At 43.1% G+C, this 12,500-nt stretch overlaps 1 protein-coding gene across 1 annotated transcript in view; it reads right to left on the reverse strand.

Annotated features, from left to right (window-relative positions):
- Positions 1–12,500, reverse strand: part of LOC109900120 (catenin delta-2) — a 591,443-nt gene that overhangs the window by 577,836 nt on the left and 1,107 nt on the right. The gene's annotated exons all lie outside the window — the stretch shown is intronic.

Below are 12,500 nucleotides of genomic sequence, written 5' to 3' on the forward strand. Positions count from 1 at the left end.
CCTGTCTCCCTCTCTCCCGAGCTTTCCTCTCCTACTCAGCCTCCCGCCCTAGCCTGTCTCCCCCTATCTGGTACAGGTACTCCCTTCACACTCCTCCCTGTCTCCCCCTGTCTGGTACAGGTACTTTCATCACACTCCTCCCTGTCTCCCCCTGTCTGGTACAGGTACTCCTGTCACACTCCTCCCTGTCTCCCCCTGTCTGGTACAGGTACTCTCATCACACTCCTCCCTGTCTCCCCCTGTCTGGTACAGGTACTCTCATCACACTCCTCCCTGTCTCCCCCTGTCTGGTACAGGTACTCCTGTCACACTCCTCCCTGTCTCCCCCTGTCTGGTACAGGTACTCCTGTCACACTCCTCCCTGTCTCCACCTGTCTGGTACAGGTACTCCTGTCACACTCCTCCCTGTCTCCCTCTCTCCCGAGCTTTCCTCTCCTACTCAGCCTCCCGCCCTAGCCTGTCTCCCCCTATCTGGTACAGGTACTCCCTTCACACTCCTCCCTGTCTCCCCCTGTCTGGTACAGGTACTCCTGTCACACTCCTCCCTATCTCCCCCTGTCTGGTACAGGTACTCCTGTCACACTCCTCCCTGTCTCCACCTGTCTGGTACAGGTACTCCTGTCACACTCCTCCCTGTCTCCCTCTCTCCCGAGCTTTCCTCTCCTACTCAGCCTCCCACCCTAGCCTGTCTCCCCTATCTGGTACAGGTACCCCCTTCACACTCCCCCCTCTCTCCCTGGCCTGTCTCCCCCTATCTGGTACAGGTACCCCCTTCACACTCCCCCCTCTCTCCCTGGCCTGTCTCCCCCTATCTGGTACAGGTACCCCCTTCACACTCCCCCCCTCTCTCCCTGGCCTGTCTCCCCCTATCTGGTACAGGTACCCCCTTCACACTCCCCCCCTCTCTCCCTGGCCTGTCTCTCCCTGTCTGGTACAGGTACCCCCTTCACACTCCCCCCTCTCTCCCGAGCTTTCACTCGCCTCCAGCACACACATACATGCACACACCGCAGACATTGGACTGATCCAAATTTTATGTAGGCTAATTAACTTGTGACTCTTATGTGAGCTTTATTCAGAAACACTTAAATGAACTAGCATAGGCCTACTATCTATTTCTTTTATCTCAGTCTTTTATAGCCTACTGGATGTTATTTCGTTGCCATTGTATTTTTCTTGCGCTTTCTGCTATTTGCTGCATGACTCCTGCGCTCTTTTAAAAAATTTTAGGGGGTAGATCAGCTTTCATTTTGTGGATAGATTGTAGTTTCCGTCGTTGTAATTGTCTGCATCATTTCCAATCCCTCATATATTTTTAGGGTAAATATATAGACTTCCGTTTCACTTAGAAATGTCCTTGTTTTTGAAAGAAAAGCACATTTTTCGAGGTAAGTGAATATTTCTAATGCTATTTCTGACTTCTGTTGACCTCAACATGGCGGATATCTTTTTGGGTTGTGTTGGTCTCTGAGCGCCGTACTCAGATTATTGCATGGTTTGCTTTTTCTGTAAAAAACAAAACAGAGGATTTTGGATATAAATATGAACTTTATCGAACAAAACATACATGTATTGTGTAATATGTTGTCCCGGGGGTGTCATCTGATGAAAATCATCAAAGGTTAGTGATGAATTCTATCTCTATTTCTGCTTTTTGTGACTCCTCTCTTTGGTTGGAAAATCGCTGTATGCTTTCTGTGACTAGTTGCTGATCTAACATAATGATATGTTCTGCTTTCGCCAAAAAGCTTTTTTGAAATCGGACACTGTGGTTGGATTAACGAGAATGTTATCTTTAAAATGGTGTCTAATACTTGTATGTTTGAGACATTTTTATTATGAGATTTCTGTTGATTGAATTTGGCGCCCTGCAATTTCATTGGCTGTTGGCGAGGGGTTCCGCTAGTTCCTAGACAGGTTAAATAGTACCCGCAAAACACCAGTCTCAACGTCAACAGTGAAGAGGTGGTGGTAAAGTGGGAGATTTGTACAGGGTAAAATGGATCTTGAAGAAGGAAGGCTATCACTCCATTTTTGCAACGCCATGCCATACATACCGTGTGGATGGCGCTTAATTGGAGCCAATTTCCTGCTACAACAGGACAATGACTCAAAGCACAGCTCTAAACTATGCAAGAACGATTGAGGGAAGAAGCAGTCAGCTGGTATTCTATCTATAATGGAGTGGCCAGCACAGTCACCGGATCTCAACCCTATTGAGCTGTTGTGGGATCAGCTTGACCGAGGTGCCCATCAAGCCAATCCAACTTGTGGAAAGTGCTTCAGGAAGCATGGGGGGAAATCTCTTCAGATTACCTCAACAAATTGACAACTAGAATGCCAAAGGTCTGCAAAGCTGCAATTGCAAGATTCTTTGTCGAAAGCAAAGTTTGAAGGACACAATTATTATTTTAATTAAAAATCATTATTTATAACTTTGTCAACGTCTTGACTATATTTCCTATTCATTTTGCAACTCATTTCATGTATGTTTTCATGGAAAACAAGAACATTTCTAAGTGACCTGACCTTTTGAACAGTAGTGTATACATATCTTTAAAAACTATATGTTCCTTACTTATTTCCCACAAACCCTACCATTCTGAACCTATCTCCATTTTACATCCTGCACTCTTTGTTGACTATGAACTTGCTCGTTTGCCCGACCATGTGACAGGCAATGTTTGTTCCCACAATCGTGACTCTGACTTTCTATCGGTTACACGGATTATTGGCCTCCCATCCTATTCTAACCCCCTCTTGCCGGTTAAGTATACATGTTACCCGATGAAATCGCTGAACAATATGATTTTGTTGCCATCTGATGATGTCATAAAACATCAACACTGCAGAGCTCTCGCTGTCCTCTGCCGTGTCCTGATTGTATTGCTGCTGATGAGATCTGGAAATTTGTAAGCCCCAATTCTGACTTGTGCTCTGATATCTGCTTCACTGATTTCCTCTCGTAAAAGCCTGGGTTTTCAGCACATTAACACTAGAAGCTTATTACCTAAAATTTATCAATTGAAAGTGTGGGTTCACAACTCCAATCCAGATGTGTTGGTCATTACTGAGACACGGTTCAGAAAGAGTGTTCTGAAAACGGATGTTAACCTTTCTGGTTATAACCTTTTTCGGTAAGACTTACCAAGGAACAACTTCAGTACTCAGTTGTCTCCAACAAGTCTGTCCCCAAACAATTTGATTTGCTGGTTTTAAGCATTAAGCTTTCAAATGACTCTTTGTTGACTGTTGCTGGATGTTATCGTCTACCATCAGCACCGACCTGTACCCTACCTGCTCTCTCCTGGTGTTTTCTGTAATGAACTTAGTTATCACGGTTTTACAGCCTGTGTTCATAATGGCTGCTCAGTTAAACAACCTGTCTTGATTTGTCATAGACGTTTCCGAAAAACTTTAATGAGCAAGCCGTCCTTCATGACCTGGCCTTTGTAAATTGGTATACAATCAGCTTGATCTGCTCTGTCGAAGATGCTTAGGCCTTCTTTTATCTTTTCAGTGGTATTGTTAACAAGCATGCCCCAATAAAGATATTTAAAAACAGCTTCAGCTCCTGGTTCGACCGTAATCTGGCAGAGTTACTAAACCTCGGGAACAACATTTGGCGAAAAGCTTGGCACACAAGTACTCAGGCTGACTGGCTGTCGTTCATGAAAAAAAAAGTGCACTCAGGGCATCCGGAAGGCCAAAGTTAGTTACTTTAAGGAGCAGTTCTCTCTCTGTACAACGGTGAAAGACCTGGAGAATAAACCCTCGTCCTCACAGCTGCCCATGTCCCTTAATGTTGATGATGTGGTTATTACTGACAAAGAGCGCATGGCTGAGCTCTTTAATCATCACTTCATTTAGTCAGAATTCCTATTTTCCTCCTTGCCCGTCCAACACTTCCTCATCTCCCGGCCCTTCTAATACAACTAGTTCCTCCCATTTTCACCCTGCCCCACTACACAGCTTCTATCTGCAGGCACTCACTGAGTCTGAGGTGCTAAAGGAGTACGTTAAACTTGTTAAAAAATCTGGGTCAGATAGGGCTGTTATGATGACCATATTACTTCCACACCAGCAGTCACGAGTCAAGAAGGCAGTCAAATTCCACATGGCTTCTCCAAGCGCTGATGCTGTTGATGGTCATTAGTAACCTACCAAACTTGCTAACTGCCTGGTTGTCAGCACTCTATTGTTCCTGTAATCAGTCTGACATAAATGCAAATGTGATCAAAAATCTAATCAAGCACTTCATGAGAGCCCAACATTTCTATAGTCTATGCAATTTCAGGAGAAAACATAGGAGTGTCCCATCAGCTTTCTGTAGACTAGACCTACTATATTTATTTCTCAACTTTACTAATATTAAGCACATTGATTCTCTTTACAGCAGGAGTATCGCCTACCTGCAAGATTAGTGTGATAGGTGACAATTGTTAGCCTATCACCTGTGAATTATATATTATCACTTGTGAATGATGCCTAACTTTAAACATCAGCTAACCGATCACTGCAGCTGTACATAGCCCATCTGTAAATAGCCCAACCAATCTACATACCTCATCCCCATATTGTTTTTATTTACTTTTTGCACACCAGTATTCCTACTTGCACATCATTATCTGCTATTTATCACTCCAGTGTTATTTTGCTAAACTGTAATTACTTTGCTACTATGGCCTATTTATTGCCTTACCTCCTCATGCCATTCGCACACACTGTATATAGACTTTATTTTTTTTCTACTGCGTTATTGACTTGTTTATTGTTTATTCCATGTGTAACTCTGTGTTGTTGTTTGTGTCGCACTGCTTTGCTTTATCTTGGCCAGGTCACAGTTGTAAATGAGAACTTGTTCTCAACTAGCTTACCTGGTTAAATAAAGGTGAAATAAATTTTAAAAAACAAAAAATGCCCAGCGTAAGGCAAGAACCAATGCCTTTTTTTTGCGACTTTTTCTAATTAGGGTTAATTAGAAAAAATCACCTCATGTAGCCTAGCCCATAGGCCTATATGTTTTAATAAGGTTAGTATCACACCTCATGTAGCCTAGCCCATAGTCCTGTAAGGTTAGTATCACACCTCATGTAGCCTAGCCCATAGTCCTGTAAGGTTAGTATCCCACCTCATGTAACCTAGCCCATAGTCCTGTAAGGTTAGTATCACACCTCATGTAGCCTAGCCCATAGGCCTATATGTTTTAATAAGGTTAGTATCCCACCTCATGTAGCCTAGCCCATAGTCCTGTAAGGTTAGTATCACACCTCATGTAGCCTAGCCCATAGTCCTATAAGGTTAGTATCACACCTCATGTAGCCTAGCCCATAGTCCTGTAAGGTTAGTATCACACCTCATGTAGCCTAGCCCATAGTCCTGTATGTTTTAATAAGGTTAGTTTCACACCTCATGTAGCCTAGCCCATAGTCCTGTATGTTTCAATAAGGTTAGTATCACACCTCATGTAGCCTAGCCCATAGTCCTATAAGGTTAGTATCACACCTCATGTAGCCTAGCCCATAGTCCTGTAAGGTTAGTATCACACCTCATGTAGCCTAGCCCATAGTCCTGTATGTTTTAATAAGGTTAGTATCACACCTCATGTAGCCTAGCCCATAGTCCTGTAAGGTTAGTATCACACCTCATGTAGCCTAGCCCATAGTCCTGTAAGGTTAGTATCACACCTCATGTAGCCTAGCCCATAGTCCTGTATGGTTAGTATCACACCTCATGTAGCCTAGCCCATAGTCCTGTATGTTTTAATAAGGTTAGTATCACACCTCATGTAGCCTAGCCCATAGTCCTGTATGTTTTAATAAGGTTAGTATCACACCTCATGTAGCCTAGCCCATAGTCCTGTATGTTTTAATAAGGTTAGTATCACACCTCATGTAGCCTAGCCCATAGTCCTGTAAGGTTAGTATCACACCTCATGTAGCCTAGCCCATAGGCCTATATGTTTTGCTATGGTTTGCATCACAACTTAAGTGGCCTAATAACTTCTTAAAATGAAGCACATTAATCTGCTTTACAAGGTGTATAGAGCCTAACTACATACATAAGCAGTGTGAGTTTCAAGTTTTTGGGAAGATAATTTCCACCATATAAAATGCACCTTTATAATAAAAGCAATACAAGCAGAATCACATTGATGGTCACTTTTGATCATGTTGTTTTCCTGCTAATGGAACATTCACACTTATAGCCTGCAACCATGTGCACATTGCTGCACTTATAATGTCAAGAAATAGCCTAATAGTTTATAAACATTTTAAGCTAAATGTTCTGATCTGCTATGTCAGCCTCATTGCGTAATGTTTTGGGGGGATGCTTGTGGTTGTATTAATTTGGGATCTATCGTATCCCACAACTGTCCCAGACTATGTCTGGAAAATGTATTTCTCGCACAGAATAGGTCAACGTTTGTACTATGTGTGATAGTAGATTGACATAGGATAGTGCTTTTGCTGTTTGTTAGGCCTACTCATCTTGTTGGCCGACAAAAAGTAACTGTTGACAGTTCTTCCAATATCTTCAATATACACTTCGGAATTGGATAAGGATGCGCGCAGTTGCATCCCCGATGTGTCTGTCTTCACTTGTAGCCTGTGAGAAAGTCACGTGATGGAGAGCCATGCGAGTTAGAGATGCTTTGGAGCACGCAGCACACAGGGAGAAGGGAATTATAATTATTATATTCAGCCCAAGGGCACAATGGCCATTGGCTGCAAAAGGCAGGGATTTTTTTAGAGGGCATTATGGTCACACAAAGGGGATGGTGTTGGGAAATTTGAGGCATTATCAAGTGCTTGTCAAATTGTGAATGAGAGACTGATGAAGTGTGTACAGCCTGCACATAAAACAAAGCAGAGCTCATGCAACTTTTTTATATCATCATTAGTTGCATCATACAGCCTTAGAATGTATTAAAAATCAAAACATATAGCCCATCGTTTGAATAACTTCTTATGGCTGGGGGCAGTATTGAGTAGCTTGGATGAATAAGGTACCCAGAGTAAATTTGGATAGAAAAACCACAGGACGGTAGATCTCCAGGAAGAGGGTTGGACTGAAAACCCACAGGACGGTAGATCTCCAGGAAGAGGGTTGGACTGAAAACCCACAGGACGGTAGAGCTCCAGGAAGAGGGTTGGACTGAAAACCCATAGGACAGTAGATCTCCAGGAAGAGGGTTGTGCAGCCCTGGTGTAGACTCTTTCCTTTTTAAGGTTGCAGCTCCTATTATCGCTGAGCCTGCCTCTGCTCTCTGGGGAGTTTCCCAGTGCTTGGAAGGCAGCCACAGCGCATCCTTTATTTCAAGTGGGAGTTCAAGCTGATCCTAACTGTTGTAGGTCAATTTCTATCTTGCCCTGTTATAAAACATGTTGGAAAACACTGACAATAATCAACTGACTGGCTTTCTTGATGTCTATAGTATTATCTCTGGTATGCAATCTGATTTCTGCTCAGGTTATGGATAGGTCTATGCAACCTTAAAGGTCCAAAATTATGTCACCATTACACTTTATTCTAAGCAATGTTGTGCTGCTATTTTTATTGACTTGGCCTAAGCCTTTGATACGGTAGACCATGCCATTTCTGTGGGTCTGCTAAGGATTCTTGGTGTCTCTGAATGATTTTTGGGCAAGGTTTGCTAACTACCTCATTCAAAGAGTGCAATGTGTAAATTCAGAACATCTGCTGTCTAAGCCACTGCCTGTCACCAAGTGAGTACCCCAAGGCTCGATTCTAGGCCCCACAATTTTCTCAATTTACATCAACGACATAGCTCAGGCAGTAGGAAGCAATCACCCATTCATATGCAGATAATAGTCCTATACATAGCTGGCCCCTCCCCAGATTTTGTGTTAAACGCAAAGCTTTCTTAGTGCCCAGCAAGCTTTTATCTGCCCTTAACTTTGGTCTGAACACCTCCAAAACAAAGGTAACGTGGTCTGGTAAGAAGAATTGCCCCCACCGGTGTGATTACTACCTCTGAGGGTTTAGAGCTTGAGGTAGTCACCTCATACAAGTGTTTGGGAGTATGGGTACACTGTCTTTCTCTCAGCACAAACAAGGCATTTGGGAAGTATTCAGACTCCTTGACTTTTTCCACATTTTGTTACATTACAGCCTTATTCTAAAATTGATAAAATATATTTTTGTCTTCATCAATCTACACACAATACCCCATAATGACAAATCAAAAGGTGTTTTTAGACATTTTTGCATTTTCTTTTTTTTAAACTAAAAAAACAGAAATGTACATAAGAATTCAGACCCTTTTCTAAGATACTCGAAATTGAGCTCAGGTGCATCCTGTTTCCATTGATCATCCTTGAGATGGTTCTACAACTTGATTGGAGTCCACCTGTGGTAAATTAAATTGATTGGACATGATTTGGAAAGGCAAACACCTGTATGTTCTCCCACTTAAAAAGATGAGGGAGGCCTGTAATTTTCATCATAGGTACACTTCAACTATGACAGACAAAATGAGAAAAAAAATCCATAAAATCACATTGTAGGATTTTTAATGAATTTATTTGCAAATTATGGTGGAAAATAAGTATTTGGTCACCTACAAACAAGCAAGATTTCTGGCTCTCACAGACCTGTAACTTCTTCTTTAAGAGGCTCCTCTGTCCTGCACTCGTTACCTGTATTAATGGCACCTGTTTGAACTTGTTATCAGTATAAAAGACACCTGTCCACAACCTCAAACAGTCACACTCCAAACTCCACTATGGCCAAGACCAAAGAGCTGTCAAAGGACACCAGAAACAAAATTGTAGACCTGCACCAGGCTGGGAAGACTGAATCTGCAATAGGTAAGCAGCTTGGTTGAAGAAATCAACTGTGGGAGCAATTATTAGGAAATGGAAGAAATACAAGACCACAAATAATCTCCCTCGATCTGGGGCTCCACGCAAGATCTCACCCTGTAGGGTCAAAATGATCACAAGAACGGTGAGCAAAAATCACAGAACCACACGGGGGGACCTAGTGAATGACCTGCAGAGAGCTGGGACCAAAGTAAAAAAGCCTACCATCAGTAACACACTACGCCGCAAGGGACTCAAATCCTGCAGTGCCAGAAGTGTCCCCCTGCTTAAGACAGTACATGTCCAGGCCCGTCTGAAGTTTGCTAGAGAGCATTTTGATGATCCAGAAGAAGATTGAAAGAATGTCAAGAATGTCATATGGTCAGATGAAACCAGATGAAACCTCGTCGTGTTTGGAGGACAAAGAATGCTGAGTTGCATCCAAAGAACACCATACCTACTGTGAAGCATGGGGGTGGAAACATCATGCTTTGGGGTTGTTTTTCTGCAAAGGGACCAGGACGACTGATCCGTGTAAAGGAAAGAATGAATGGGGCCATGTATCGTGAGATTTTGAGTGAAAACCTCCTTCCATCAGCAAGGGCATTGAAGATGAAACGTGGCTGGGTCTTTCAGCATGACAATGATCCCAAACACACCGCCCGGGCAACGAAGGCGGTCCTTCAAGGTCCTGGAGTGGCCTAGCCAGTCTCCAGATCTCAACCCCATAGAAAATCTTTGGAGGGAGTTGAAAGTCTGTGTTGCCCAGCAACAGCCCCAAAACATCACTGCTCTAGAGCAGATCTGCATGGAGGAATGGGCAAAAATACCAGCAACAGTGTGTGAAAACCTTTTGAAGACTTACAGAAAACGTTTGACCTCTGTCATTGCCAACAAAGGGTATATAACAAAGTAATGAGATAAACTTTTGTTATTGACCAAATACTTATTTTCCACCATAATCTGCAAATAAATTCATTAAAAATCCTACAATGTGATTTTCTGGATTTTTTTTCTCATTTTGTCTTTCATAGTTTAAGTGTACCTATGATGAAAATTACAGGCCTCTCTCGTCTTTTTAAGTGGGAGAACTTGCACAATTGGTGGCTGACTAAATACTGTTTTTGCCCCACTGTATAAGGTCAGTTGACAGTGGATGTCAGAGCAAAAACCAAGCCATGAGGTCAAAGGAACTGTCCGTAGAATTCCAAGACAGGATTGTGTCAAGGCACAGATCTGGGGATGGGTACTAAAACAATTTTGAAGCATTGAAGGTTCCTAAGAACACGGTGGCCTTCATCAATCTCACATGGAAGAAGTTTAGAACAATCAAGACTCTTCCTAGAGCTGAGCAATCAGAGGAGAAGGGCCTTGGTCAGGGGGGTGACCAAGAACCCGATGGTCAGTCTGACAGAGCCCCAGAGTTCCTCTGTAGAGATGGGAGAGCCTTCCAGAAGGACAACCATCTCTGCAGCACTCCACCAATCAAGCCTTTATGGTTGAGTGGCCAGACGGAAGCCACTCCTCAGTAAAAGGCACATGACAGCCCACTTGGAGTTTGCCAAAAGGCACCTAAACAACTCTTAGAACATGAGAAACAAGATTCTCTGGTCTGATGAAACCAAGATTGAACACTTTGGCCTGAATGCCAAGCGTCACGTCTGGGGGAAACCTGGCACCATCCCTAAGGTGAAGCATGGTAATTGTAGCATCATGCTGTGAGGATGTTTTTCAGCGGCAGGGACTGGGAGACTCGTCAGGATCGAGGGAAAGATGAACGGAGCAAAGTACAGAGAGATCCTTATTGAAAACCAACAGGATAACAACCATAAGCACACAGCCAAGACAACGCAGGAGTGGCTTCGGGTTCAAGTCTCCCCATCCAACCTGACAGAGCTTGAGACGATCTACAGAGAAGAATGGGAGAATCTCCCTAAATACAGGTGTGCCAGGCTTATAGCTTTATACCCAATAAAACTCAAGGCTGTAATCACTGCCAAAGGTGCTTCAACAAAGTACTGAGTAAATGGTCTGAATACTTACGGAAATGTGATATCAGTTTTTTGTAATTAATACATTAGCAAAAATGTCTAAAATCTGTTTTCCCGAAAGCACTGTCTCTAGACTTGGTTTCCTCAATCATAATCACTCCTCTCTCACCCCAGCTGCCAAACTAACCCTGATTCAGATGACCATCCTACCCATGCTAGACGTAATTTATAGATTGGCAGGTAAGGGTGCTCTCGAGCGGCTAGATGTTCTTTACCATTCGACCATCAGATTTGTCACCAAAGCTCCTTTTAGGACACATCACTGCACTCTATACTTCTCTGTAAACTGGTCATCTCTGTTTACCTGTCGCAAGATCCACTGGTTGATGCTTATTTATAAAAAACACTGTTAGGCCTCACTCCCCCCTATCTGAGATATCTACTGCAGCCCTCATCCTCCACATACAACACCTGTTCTGCCAGTCACATTAAAGGTCCCCAAAGCACACACATCCCTGGGTCGCTCCTCTTTTCAGTTCACTGCGGCTAGCGACTGGAATGAGCTTAAAAAAACACTCAAACTGGACAGTTTTATCTCCATCTCTTCATTCAAGACTCAATCATGGACACTCTTACTGACAGTTGTGGCTGTTTCACGTGATGTACTGCTGCCTCTACCTTTTTGTCCTTCGTGCTGTTGTCTGTGCCAACAATGTTTGTACCATGTTGTGCTGCTACCATGTTGTTGGCATGTTGTGCTCCTACCATGCTGTGTTGTCATGTTGTGCTGCTACCATGCTGTGTTGTCATGTTGTTGCTACCATGTTGTGTTGCTACCATGCTGTGTTGTCATGTTGTGCTGCTACCAAGTTGGGTTGTCATGTTGTTGCTACCATGTTGTGTTGCTACCATGCTGTGTTGTCATGTTGTGCTGCTACCAAGTTGGGTTGTCATGTTGTTGCTACCATGCTGTGTTGCTACCATGCTGTGTTGTCATGTTGTTGCTACCATGTTGTGCTCCTACCATGCTGTGTTGTCATGTTGTGCTGCTACCATGCTGTGTTGTCATGTTGATGCTACCATGTTGTGTTGCTACCATGCTGTGTTGTCATGTTGTGCTGCTACCAAGTTGGGTTGTCATGTTGTTTGTTGCTACCATGTTGTGTTGTCATGTTGTGTTGTCAGATTGTGTTGCTACCATGTTATGTTGTTGTCTTAGATCTCTCTTTATGTAATGTTCTGGTGTCTCCTACTGTCTCCTACTTCATTTTGTTTTATCCCAGCCCCCGTTCCCGCAGGAGATCTTTTGCCTCTTGGTAGGCCTACATTGTAAATATGAATTCGTTCTTGACTTACCTAGTTAAATAAAGGTTATATCAAAATCAAATAAAAAGAGGAGCGAGTGTGTGTGTGTGTGTGTAGTGTGTGTGTGTGTGTGTGTGTGTGTGTGTGTGTGTGAGAAACTGGACTTTGAGTTGATGGACACTTTTGAGGTTCGACAAGGAGCTTTGTCGGTGTTGCCAAATTTGTTCTTGCTGTTGGTACTTAAATAATACACTAAGAATATTATTTGAAATTGGTTAACCAGATGTATCTTAACAAAAAAAATGCTCCTGGGTACACATCTATGCATAGATGGAAATTCCAAACATTACCCCCACCCTCTTCCTCTTCTCCATCC

Source organism: Oncorhynchus kisutch, linkage group LG11 (assembly GCF_002021735.2).
Source record: "Oncorhynchus kisutch isolate 150728-3 linkage group LG11, Okis_V2, whole genome shotgun sequence".
Lineage (NCBI taxonomy): Eukaryota > Metazoa > Chordata > Actinopteri > Salmoniformes > Salmonidae > Oncorhynchus > Oncorhynchus kisutch.